We start from the raw sequence: 14,341 nt of genomic DNA, 5'->3' as shown, positions 1-14,341 counted from the left end.
TCCTCTCCCTCTAGAGTTCGTCTTTGATGATGTCTCGGCCAGGTCTGCTGCATCAAACAAGGGTGAAGGTAGACCAAAGGAGGCCGCGACGTCAGAGGGGACAACAAATCAGCCCACAAAATCCACCAGGTTTATCAAAGATTTTACTGCAATGTTCCTCAGCCTCTTCATCTGTAATGTATGAACCCTTCTCCACCACATGAGAGTAGAGAGGTGTGACTGATGAGAAGTCTGGATGGCGGTCTCAGAGAGTCATTCTTAGGCATGCTCTTCTGAGAAACGTTTCCAACTCTTGTTAGATCACTTGTAGGACATGTGCTGGCTGCCATGGACAACATCTGCTGCCGTCCTGATCACAGTCTTGGTAGTACTCACCTTGGTCACATGAAGATTCTGCCTTCTGCACCCAAGACGTCTCTACTTTTACTACTGGGGCAGTGTCATCTCCTAGGGCCAGGTCTCCCTTAAAGGCAAATTATACCATCAATGTCATGAAATTTCGACACATAAGGGTGCCATACAGCGCAGTCAGCATACAAAAGAGGCATACAGTTCCCATATAATAGTGCCATGCAGTCAGAGCATAACCGTATCATACAGTGCCTACATAATAGCAGGGGGCAACTCACCATGCAAAAATGGGATACAGTGCCTGCGTACCAGTGTCAGGCAGGCAGCACAAAAGGGTGCCATACAATGCCTAAATAATAGCGCTACACAGTAAACATGTAAAAATGCGATACAGAACCTATATAATAGTGCCATGCAGTCAGCACATAATAGCATAGTATTATACAATGCCTATATAATAATGCCAGTCAACACTTAAAGGGGTTGTCCGGGGTCAGAGCTGAACCCGGGCATACCCATATTTCCACCCAGGCAGCCCACCTGATGTTAGCATCGGAGCATCTCATGCTCTGATACGCTCCCTTGCCCTGCACTAGATCGCGCAGGGCATGGGCTCTTTTGTTTACAATAACACACTGCCGGGCAGAAGCTTCCGCCCGGCAATGTGTTCGGTGACCTCACCGGCTCTGATGGGCGTGCTTTAGCGCTGCCCTAGCCGTTTTACTGGCTAGGGCAGCGCTAAAGCCCGCCCATCAGTGCCAGTGACATCACCGGGCTTCCTGGCAGCTCCACGGAGAGCTCGGTTCGTCACAGGAACTCCTGAAAATGCCTTTGCCCTGCGCGATTTAGCGCAGGGCAAAGGAGAGCATCGGAGCAGGAACTGCTGCGATGCTCAAGTCAGGGGGGCTGCCTGGGTGAAAATGGCAGTATGTCCGGGTTCAGCTCTGAATCAGGCCAACCCCTTTAAAAGTGGCATACAATGCCTATATAATAGTACCACACAGACCGTACAGTGCTTACATAAAAACCCTATGCAGTCAACATAACCACACCGTGCCTATGTCAGGGATGGCCAATGTGTGGCTCTCCAGCTGTTGCAAAACTACAACTCCCAGCATGCCCAGACTGCCTACAGCTATCAGCCTACAGCAGGGCATGGTGGGAATTGTAGTTTTACAACAGCTGGAGGGCCGCAGGTTGGCCAGACCTGGTCTATATGATAGTGCCATGCAGTGAATACAAAATAGTGCTATACGGTGCCTATATAAAAGCACCAAACAGTCAACATGTAATAGAACCAGATAGTTCCTATATTGTAGTACCAGACAATGAACATATAATAGTACAGACAGTCAAAACATAAGATTGCCATACAGTGCCTAAATAATACTGCCAGGCAGTGAACATACAAATGTGACATACGGTGCCTAAACGGTAATACCACAGCTGGTGCCATGATATACCGTAGGCTTGGGCTGGCCCACCTGGGAGAATGTTTAGGGGATGAGCAGTGGAGGCTCCTAAGTGGTTAAGCTATGAGACAACTGCCCCTATAATATAATCTAGAGCGGGACATGGGCCATAGATTATAAAGGGTCCGGCGGTGCGCAATCTCTGACCATACAAGAGTTAATACTTCTCACCCGAGTTTTCCTGCGGGGGTGCGGAGTCCGTAGCCTCATTTGGTCTTTTGCCATCAACAAAAAAAGGTAGAGACTGCGGGGCTTAGACCTGAGTTATTACTTGAGAGGGAAATTTATGGCGCGGCCAGCCTGTTTTGCCTGAAATCTCCTAATGCAGCCAGTGGGGAGGTGTGTGTTTTTTATTAAAATGTGGCAGTCCATAAATCTGAGGCCGCGGCGAGGGACAGGTGATCGTAATCACTGGATGACAGGGCTGTCATTTTACAGAACCTCGGAAGCTCGTCCCCAAATCAGTATTAGCACGGCCAAATTAAAACGACCTTCTATAATCAACACCTTTCCAGCCTTGGGCTTACTGCGCGGCCAATGAGCTGAGCCCGGGACTCGCGCCTCGTAGGGCAGATGATTACTACAAAAAAATCCTGGAGCTTTTCTTGCTTTATACTGGGATTGAAATGCATGGAGGGATCCAATCTATAGGCTACAAAAAGGGTAAAGAAGAGTATCCAAAACCCATGAGGGGCATGAGTCGGCTCATTTTGTTTTATAAATGCACTAAGATATTTTTTTTATTTCTCCAATCTTTTTTTAAATATTTATGAATCTACACAAAAGCTTATATAACAATACCACTGGCCTGCAACAGTGCAAGAGCTGTAAATAAATCCCCTACCCTTTAATAATGATGAGATGACTCTGCTGGTTCTCTGCCAGTCTACACAGTAAAGCTGATAAGTGCAGATCACAGCACTTTCATACTTGGGCTTCTATCACAATACCACAGTGCTTCACTGTAATGCAAACAACAAGAATTGTTTTTATAACAGTGCCACTGTGTTGAGGCATAGTGCCAATCACACTAATCCTATAGTAGTGCCCATTATACCAAACCTATTATGGCACTAGCCACAAGGCACTACAACGGTGTCACAGTGTTTCACATCTTTTTATTACCAGACCTCTATCAGTGCCACAGTTTTGAATTGCAGCGCCAGTCACATTGCCCTTTTAGCAGTGCCATACTATGCCAATAATGGTACCAGCCTTAATGCTCTACATAGCAGTGCAGACTATACTGCCCTTATAACAGTGCCAGTCATCCTCCGTATATTACCAGGCCTGTATAGCAGCGCCACAGTTTTACACTGAAGCAGTGCCCTTTGAGCAGTGCCCATAATTCTACCCCTATAATGGTACCAGCCACAAATCCTTACAACAGTGCCAGCCATAACGCCCTACAACACTGCCGCTGTGTTACTGTGATCCCGAATTGTTATGATTTTAAACCAATCCTATTAGGCTTAGGGCTTATTATGGGACCATATTTTCTATGATATGGGTCCAATTACCCAATTTCAGCCTAGATAAGAACCTTATGACCCAAATGAAGGAGAGAAGTGATAATTTGCAACTTATTTGGCTCTTTTGGATTCCGCTGGCTTTTCAGAAACTCGATCTGCAGATCATCTCTTACAGGAGGGCATAGCTGAGGTGAGGGCCAGGAAATCTGAAGTACCAGGCTGACTTCCAAGTGCCCAAGGCAAAAAAGAGAAAAGAAACCCAAACACACATTGTTCTGTCGGACGACGTATTCTCACCAGGGGGTTACTTTAATAACGCTGATGTGGCAGCGAGCAGATGACAGGCGGCCAGCATCCATGACCTGCAAGATTCCAGCGAGGTTGCAGGAGGTAAGATCTGCACTGAGCTGAAGAGATTTCACTTTAGTCAATGAACAGAAAGACTTTGTGTCCCGGATTTGCCTCATTAACAGTAACATTAGCGCAACTGTTTTTCACGTAGAGCGTTGTGACCCAAAAATGTGTCGCCAGCGGTATAGGTTGGACGATCGCAGCCTTCCTTCAAAGGGTTCTCCACCCTCGGGTCTATGTATTTGCCGGATTCGTCGTCAAGTTGGTCAGGACTCCATTCGGTCCTGTGTAGATGATACAGCAGGGTGTGCGCGCTTTATGGCAGCTGAAATGGATGGGAGTTAATGGATATGTAAGCGTCCATAGACTAATGCAGCCTCCAGGAAAATATGGAGAACTGTCCCTCCCCCAGAGAACGGGAAATGGCTGAGGAGCTGCATATGGAGCCTAATATAAGTCTTCAGCAGTACAATCAAGTGTTCATCTGTAATTAAATCCCCTCCCATCTAATGATAACGAGATGACTCTGCTGACTCTGTCCTGGTCTACACAGTAAAGCTGACAAGTGAGCTGAAGACAACAGGAAATGTCATTTGTGTCTCCCCTATTGGAGAGTGCGAAAACTGGAATATTTCAAATTTTTTATCAGGACAGTAATATAAAAGAATAAATACATATAAAATAAAATGTGTATAATTAAGAGGGTGCAGCAAGTACGGAGTAGAACTCCTCCCATTATTGTACGCAGCGTTTCTGTCGTCTTATTTGATTTAATTAAATGCAAAACAGAATGGAAAAATGGAAAAAGTAAGATAATGATATTTGTAGGAAACAGACTTGAGAGTAAGAGCTTGTTCACACTGCAGACTGAACTTGTGTAACCTATGCATACTGCGCCGCACTGACCGGTTAGCAGCCGCGCTGCCCTCATTTGTCAGTGGGAAAAGAGGGAGAGGCAAATACAGCAAGGGTCATATACCGGTGATGACTGGTGCCTATATAACAGTGCCAGCCCTAATACCCATGTAACACTGTCAGCTATAATGTCCCTTTAAAAGCCTGCCAGTCATGGTGCCCCTATAACAATGCCCTGTAAACGTGCCAGCCACAACACCCTTTTAATAATGACATCCCCTGCGTCCTTTATATCGGCCCTCAACAGTGTTACCTACCGGCCCCAATGATAAAACCTCAGAGGCATTGTACAGGAACGGTAACAGTACCAGACACAGTGCCTCTATAACAGTACCAGACACAGTGCCCCTATAACAGTACCAGACACAGTGCCTCTATAACAGTACCAGACACAGTGCCTCTATAACAGTACCAGACACAGTGCCTCTATAACGGTACCAGACACAGTGCCTCTATAACGGTACCAGATACAGTTCCTCTATAACAGTACCAGACACAGTGCCTCTATAACAGTACCAGACACAGTGCCTCTATAACAGTACCAGATACAGTGCCTCTATAACAGTACCAGACACAGTGCCTCTATAACAGTACCAGACACAGTGCCTCTATAACGGTACCAGACACAGTGCCTCTATAACGGTACCAGATACAGTGCCTCTATAACGGTACCAGATACAGTGCCTCTATAACGGTACCAGACACAGTGCCTCTATAACAGTACCAGACACAGTGCCTCTATATTGGTACCAGACACAGTGCCTCTATATTGGTACCAAACACAGTGCCTCTATAACGGTACCAGACACAGTGCCTCTATAACAGTACCAGACACAGTGCCTCTTTAACAGTACCAGACACAGTGCTTCTATAACAGTACCAGACACAGTGCCTCTATAACAGTACCAGACACAGTGCCTCTATAACAGTACCAGACACAGTGCTTCTATAACAGTACCAGACACAGTGCCTCTTTAACAGTACCAGACACAGTGCCTCTATAACAGTACCAGACACAGTGCCTCTATAACAGTACCAGACACAGTGCCTCTATAACAGTACCAGACACAGTGCTTCTATAACAGTACCAGACACAGTGCCTCTACAACGGTACCAGATACAGTGCCTCTATAACAGTACCAGACACAGTGCCTCTATAACGGTACCAGACACAGTGCCTCTATAACAGTACCAGATACAGTGCCTCTATAACAGTACCAGACACAGTGCCTCTATAACGGTACCAGACACAGTGCCTCTATAACAGTACCAGACACAGTGCCTCTATAACAGTACCAGATACAGTGCTTCTATAACAGTACCAGACACAGTGCCTCTATAACGGTACCAGACACAGTGCCTCTATAACAGTACTAGACACAGTGCCTCTATAACAGTACCAGACACAGTGCCTCTATAACAGTACCAGACACAGTGCCTCTATATTGGTACCAAACACAGTGCCTCTATAACAGTACCAGATACAGTGCCTCTATAACAGTACCAGACACAGTGCCTCTATAACGGTACCAGACACAGTGCCTCTATAACAGTACCAGATACAGTGCCTCTATAACGGTACCAGATACAGTGCCTCTATAACGGTACCAGACACAGTGCCTCTATAACAGTACCAGACACAGTGCCTCTATAACAGTACCAGATACAGTGCTTCTATAACAGTACCAGACACAGTGCCTCTATAACGGTACCAGACACAGTGCCTCTATAACAGTACCAGACACAGTGCCTCTATAACAGTACCAGACACAGTGCCTCTATAACAGTACCAGACACAGTGCCTCTATAACGGTACCAGACACAGTGCCTCTATAACAGTACCAGATACAGTGCCTCTATAACGGTACCAGATACAGTGCCTCTATAACGGTACCAGACACAGTGCCTCTATAACAGTACCAGATACAGTGCTTCTATAACAGTACCAGACACAGTGCCTCTATAACGGTACCAGACACAGTGCCTCTATAACAGTACCAGACACAGTGCCTCTATAACAGTACCAGACACAGTGCCTCTATAACGGTACCAGACACAGTGCCTCTATAACAGTACCAGACACAGTGCCTCTATAACGGTACCAGACACAGTGCTTCTATAACGGTACCAGATACAGTGCCTCTATAACGGTACCAGACACAGTGCCTCTATAACAGTACCAGACACAGTGCTTCTATAACAGTACCAGACACAGTGCCTCTATAACAGTACCAGACACAGTGCCTCTATAACAGTACCAGACACAGTGCCTCTATAACAGTACCAGACACAGTGCCTCTATAACAGTACCAGACACAGTGCTTCTATAACAGTACCAGACACAGTGCTTCTATAACAGTACCAGATACAGTGCCTCTATAACGGTACCAGACACAGTGCCTCTATAACGGTACCAGACACAGTGCTTCTATAACAGTACCAGACACAGTGCTTCTATAACAGTACCAGATACAGTGCTTCTATAACAGTACCAGACACAGTGCTTCTATAACAGTACCAGATACAGTGCCTCTATAACGGTACCAGACACAGTGCCTCTATAACAGTACCAGACACAGTGCTTCTATAACAGTACCAGACACAGTGCCTCTATAACAGTACCAGACACAGTGCCTCTATAACAGTACCAGACACAGTGCCTCTATAACAGTACCAGACACAGTGCCTCTATAACAGTACCAGACACAGTGCTTCTATAACAGTACCAGATACAGTGCTTCTATAACAGTACCAGACACAGTGCTTCTATAACAGTACCAGATACAGTGCCTCTATAACGGTACCAGACACAGTGCCTCTATAACAGTACCAGACACAGTGCTTCTATAACAGTACCAGACACAGTGCCTCTATAACAGTACCAGATACAGTGCCTCTATAACAGTACCAGACACAGTGCCTCTATAACAGTACCAGACACAGTGCCTCTATAACAGTACCAGACACAGTGCTTCTATAACAGTACCAGACACAGTGCTTCTATAACAGTACCAGATACAGTGCCTCTATAACGGTACCAGACACAGTGCCTCTATAACGGTACCAGACACAGTGCTTCTATAACAGTACCAGACACAGTGCTTCTATAACAGTACCAGATACAGTGCTTCTATAACAGTACCAGACACAGTGCTTCTATAACAGTACCAGATACAGTGCCTCTATAACGGTACCAGACACAGTGCCTCTATAACAGTACCAGACACAGTGCTTCTATAACAGTACCAGACACAGTGCCTCTATAACAGTACCAGACACAGTGCCTCTATAACAGTACCAGACACAGTGCCTCTATAACAGTACCAGACACAGTGCCTCTATAACAGTACCAGACACAGTGCTTCTATAACAGTACCAGATACAGTGCTTCTATAACAGTACCAGACACAGTGCTTCTATAACAGTACCAGATACAGTGCCTCTATAACGGTACCAGACACAGTGCCTCTATAACAGTACCAGACACAGTGCTTCTATAACAGTACCAGACACAGTGCCTCTATAACAGTACCAGATACAGTGCCTCTATAACAGTACCAGACACAGTGCCTCTATAACAGTACCAGACACAGTGCCTCTATAACAGTACCAGACACAGTGCCTCTATAACGGTACCAGCCACAGTGCCAGTTGCATTATATTATATTCATCAGAAACAAAGCCAGCCAGTCACTGTGCCCCTTTATAATGTAGCACTGTTACCCCTCCATTCTCCTGCTCTCCTCCAGTATGGCGTTACAGGTGAGCGGGTGATCAGCGTCACTCGTATCTAACATCTTGATTCAGAGGTTGGTACTGAAGAGTCAGCCTGGCGGAGACAGTCTATGGGGGAAAATTATATGGAAGGTCCGGCTCTCTCAGAATATAAAATCTTTATTAAATATTTGGACAGTAGAAAAAATCTTAAAAACATGTCCGCTTCCATGTTTGACTTGTTTTAAACATTTTTTCTACTATCTGAATATTTAATAAAGACATTTTACATTCAGTATAATTTTCTATCTGGAAAACTAAAATCAGTCCTCAGCTCTTGCACCTGTTCTCTATGGAGGTGAGCGGACTCACTGCTACATTGCAGACATTTGTTATGACTGAAGATTTTTGGACATTTTTAGAAGCAGTGTGAACACAGTTTTACACATACATTGTAAGGCCTCCTGGACACAAACGTATTCATTCTGTTCCATGCGGTCCCCAATGCATGGGGAACCTCCGTGCGGCCGCCGGGACGGATCCAGACCCATTCAACTTGAATAGGTTGGCATCCATCCGTTCCGCAAAAAGATAGAGCAAGTTCTATCTTTTTGTGGAACGGAAGTACGGAACAGAACCCCACGGAAGCTCTCCGTAGTGCTTCTGTAGTGATTCTGTAGTGTTCCGTTCCATGTTTCCGTTCCGGATCTGCGGACCCATTCGAGTCAATGGGTTCGCATCCGTGATGCAGAATGCATATGGAACGGTGCCCGTGTATTGCGGATCCGCAATACGGCAACGTGACACCTACGGTCGTGTGCAGGGGGCCTAAAGCCCCTACAGGAGCTTTTATAAATGGGCAACTTCCCTTTACCTGTGAGTGACCCACCTGCAGCCATTGCCTCTGTTAACACAAGAGTGATAAATGGCGCAGGGGTCAGAGCGGTAAAGACACTTATTATCCAGCGCGGGGAATGCATTAAGGGCCGCTCCTCTGTGTCACTGCAGCTGTCAGGCTTTATGAGGCTACAAACTGGTAAAACTGGGAAGACTGGGAAGACTGGGAAATGTCATGGCCTTATGTCTGTATGATGTGTGCACCTGAATGGACCGAATCCCACCCATCCTCGACCTTGCTTTGATGGGAAGCTCTCAGAATTTACGCAGATTAGTCTTAATTACTTATTTATTTATTACTGTAACAAAATGTTTTTCAACTTTTCTCAAATATTTAGAGTTTCAGTTGCTTACCATTTTCAGGATTTCCGCTTGCTGTCAGTGAATAGAAACATTCTTGTATGTACCCAGAGGCTGGAAACCTGTCTTGATCCTGTCAATCAGCTGCAGCTGTTACAATGTATCGGAGCTTTCTCTCATAATGAGAAAGTAACATTTGGCAGATATGATACACAGGTACTGCTGTGAAGCTGGTATTATAGGCATTAGTATGAGGCTGGCACTGAGGCAGTTCAAACCCATGACCAGCAGTGTAGATGTTGGCACGCCTGCACAGTGATGGGGTGTTCTCAGCCTGGACACCTGCAGTTCACCAGTGTCTCCCCCTGCTGGTGAGCTCTGTCCTGTCTCCTCCTCTGGTTTTGTCAGTGAAGATATTGGACAGAAAACAGACAAGATGCTGATTGATCTGGATAATTACGGATTGTTCTGGGAAATGTAGAGAGGCTTCAGTCCAGCGCCCGGCACAGAATGCGATTTTCTGTTACGTGTTTCCCGGGATAACATCTCTCCAGTTTTTGCTGGATGATGGCTGATGGGTAATATTGGCAGAACACAATGGACACCAGATGGGAATAAGCTCCCCGCAGACATCACAGCATGTTCCCTAACATGCATTTATCTGCACCCAGGAAAGCTGGGTGACTGCCAATATGGCCACTATGTCAGTGAGTTAGCAGGTCACTGTATGGCCTCACCATTCAGGAGTCTGGATAAGGTTGGTAACAGCCACATTGCTTGTCACCCGGCTTTCCCAGGTGCACATATGGCTCAGATTTGCAGCTCAGGGATTGAGATTTACAGATCCAGGGTCTGCTTTGTTCCCAGAAACAGCGCCACTCCTGTCCACAGGTTGTGTCTGGTATTGTCAATCTTAGGCCTCTTTCACACGACCGTTTTTTTTTCCGTATACGGGCCGTTTTTTGCGTTCCGTGTACGGTCTGTATACGGAACCAGTCATTTCAGTGGTTCCGCAAAAAAACGGAATGTATTCCGTATGCATTCCGTTTCCATATTTCAATTTTTCCGTTCTGTTGAAAGATAGAACATGTCCTATTATTGCTCACAAATCACGTTCCGTGGCTCCATTTAGGGCTCGTTCACACGAACATTTTTTGCGTTCCGTATACGGCCCTTTTTTTTGCGTTCCGTATACGGTCCGTATGCGGAACTATTCATTCCTATGGGTCCGCAAAAAAAACGGAATGTACTCCATGCGCATTCCGTTTCCGTACGTCCGCAATTCCGTTCCGCTAGATTTTGAGTCTTGCCCTATTCTTCTCCACAAATCACGGTCCGTGGCTCCATTCAAGTCAATGGGTCCGCAAAAAAAACGGAACACATACGGAATGTACTCCGTATGTTTTCCGTATCCATTCCGTTTTGCAGAACCATCTATTGAAAATGATATGCCCAGCCCAATTTTTTCTATGTAATTACTGTATACTGTATATGCCATATGGAAAAATGGAACAGAAACGGAAACACGACTGAAACAAAAAACGGAACAACGGATCCATGAAAAAAACGAACCGCAAAACACTGAAAAAGCCATACAGTCGTGTGAAAGAGGCCTTATTGTACCCAAGTCCCGTTCACTTCAATGGGGCTGAGTTACGTGAACATGATGATGGCTGTGGAGATGCATTTTTAGTCTACTATGAAATAAGTCTTTAAGATTTTAATTTCCTCCTGCTGGACATTCTTCTATATTGACTGAGCTGCAGTGCTAACTCTATACTACACATAGGTTTATTTTCTTACTTTTTTTTTATATGATATTGAATAAGATTAAATATGGAAATTACAAAACCTTTAAAAAAAATAGCACCCATAGCATGACACATTAATAAATATGTTGTCAGCTCTTCATGGAAAAATATGTCAAATTTATTTTTCTGATACACAGCTCCAAATTCCCTGCAGAGGGAGTGACATGATAAAATTCTGTCTACCTAAAGCCACCACTAGAGGGAGCTCACTGCGTACTGTTTATACATTGACCTCTATAATAACACAGTATGCCGTAAACTCCTGAGCTCCCCCTAGTGGTGGCTGCAGAATTTGATTATGCAACTTTAGGGCAATGCAAGAAATTTGGAGCTCTGTGCCACATTAAAAAAAAAATCCTTATCTTTTTATGGGAAGATTTTAAATATTCTGTTCAGCTATTTCTATTTAATATAGTTGTCTGACAAATCAATATGGACTGTCTATCAGGACCAATCTGACTAGAGATACATCAGTCATTCCTGTATCGCTACATTATAAGCCAGGTTTGCCATTCAGGTCTGGGAAAGCGAAGCTATAATGGCAAATGTATCAGTTGTTTTACCCATAAAAATCATATAATTTGTATAAAATTGACCAAATAATTAACAAAATTCTAAAGATTCTTATTTACTTCTAAATTATAATTACTATCTTTAAACCCATATGGGAAATCTAATGACGGACATGTTATCAGCCATCCAGCTTTCCCAGGACCAGATATAACTAACTAAAGGGCTTATATTGTCAGAGGACTCTTTTATTTAGTTAAAGCCTTGGCCCAATATTTAGAATACATTTGGTAGATTCCCCCAGGGCCCCCGTGTCTTATGAGACCCTAAATGACAGTGATTTGACTCATATAAATGGCGGTAACACAAGCCCCCGCTTACATTCATATCCTGACTACTCCGCAGACGGAATTCCATGTGAAATCACAGCCATAAGCTCCTATATGTTTTGGCAGTGGATAAAACTGACTCGTTTTCTGTCGACATTATAGGAAAACACCAGGCACTTAAGATGTCCTCCAAGTACCAGGTGTGAGGCAAACTTGCTGTCTGGATTAAACTATTGAGCGATGGCCTCAGGGTTATTAGACATATTCTGCAAATGTGACATCACCAGGTGTATTTTATGAAATAAAATATTATACAATATGAAATAATAATAATAACGCTTAATATGACAATTGTTTCTAAAATTAATAAGTAAAATAATAAACAAAAAATAACGATATGGCAAAAATGAAAAATATTGAACACAGACCTAAATTTCATAAATAAAATAAAAATTTGAAATATCCATAAATTATAAATTGATAATAATAATCTTAATTAAAAAAACTTGCTTCTAAAAATGAATGAATACAATCATGATATCAAATTAAAAATGCCAAATATATGATAAATAAAATACATAAAAAATATATATATGAATATATAGGTGGTTTAGAAAATGAATAAATAAAATTAACTCCTAAGTCTATAATAAGAAAATCTCATTTTTGCACATTTTTTATATATTTTTAGATTTTATTTTGCATGATATTTTTGAATCCTACAATTGGGGCTTTTCAGGTGGCCTCTTTATTACAGTCCATGAGCGATAAAATAAGCCAAAAGGGATGGTTATATTTGGGATTAGTTGGGTGTTCCAGCACATTAGTGTCCCTACTATTGTCCCTGCATGTTGGAAGGTCACGGACCTGGTTATATTATTCCTACTTATACAGAACCAGTGCACACATGGTGTAAAGCACAGGACCTGGTATTGTCACCCCCCTTTATACAGGGGTGTACACTAATGATCCCATTGCTGTTCCCACTTCTTATACTATACAGGGACTGGTCCTGTCTTCTCACCTACAGGACTATACACTAATATTCCCTGCTGTTAACCTATAAAGCACTGGGACAGCCATCCTTTTATACCAGTTCCCATTGCTTTTCCTCCTTGCACTGGACCTGGTCCTGTTATTCCTGCTGGCAGTAAGGTGCCCACATGCTGGATATGACACTGGCATCCCCTTTAGACACACTGTCACTGCACTACTGTTCCTACAATGTATAAACTAGTATACATTGTATAGAAGACCACTGGTCTCATTATGATCCTTGCATCCTATAAAGCACATATAAGTGAACTGTAATGTTCCCATAAATGTTCCCAAAATCAATGTCCCTGGCACTGCCCTGCCTTATGTCCCCATTCCTGTTCCTAGGACTTGGTAATATAATGGACTCGGTAATATAATTAGAACACTGGACTTGGTAATATAATTAGAATTCTTCTATCCTATAATAGAAGAGAAAAACAGAAATATTAGAGCAAATGTGACCCCAGCCTAATATAGAACCTGTGCCCTAAAGACAGAGATATATTCTCTCTGTGTACATCTAATGATACACTGTATGTTTGTACTTAAGGGGCGCTTCACATATAGGCACAACTGATATACTGTATGTGATCCGACATCTATCTGCTAACAGTGCCGGATGGAAAAACGGAGCATGCAGCGTTTTTCTGTCTGGCATCATTTGGCATCCGGTATCACTACTGATGCACAGAATGAATATGAAATATTCCATAGAAATCTATAGGGTCAGTTGCCCTCCACTGAGTTTTCAACTTCAACCCAGATGGGATATGAACCGGATTGGCGGACATAAAGATGTTCTGCATGTACATCTTCTAATGATACATTGTATGTGTGTACTTTATAATGTAATATATGTGCCCACATCTAATGACACATTGTATCCTTTCCATAGGTGTTTAGTTCAGCGCACGTCATGTGACAAACTAAGGATACTTCCGTTCAGTATACATCAGGATGTCTTCAGTTCAGTCACTGTACGGTTTTTGGACGGAGAAAATACCGCAGCATGCTGTGGTATTTTCTCCGTCCAAAATTCCGGAACACTTGCCGGAATGCTGGATCCAGCATTATTTTACATTGAAATGCATTAATGCCTGATACGGCCCCAAGTGCTCCAGAAAAACGGATCCGGTTTATAAATATGTGCAAAAGATAAATACCGGATCCGTTTTTACGAA

Source organism: Bufo bufo, chromosome 10, assembly GCF_905171765.1.
Source record: "Bufo bufo chromosome 10, aBufBuf1.1, whole genome shotgun sequence".
In the NCBI taxonomy this organism is placed as follows: domain Eukaryota; kingdom Metazoa; phylum Chordata; class Amphibia; order Anura; family Bufonidae; genus Bufo; species Bufo bufo.
This window is presented reverse-complemented; position numbering follows the sequence as displayed.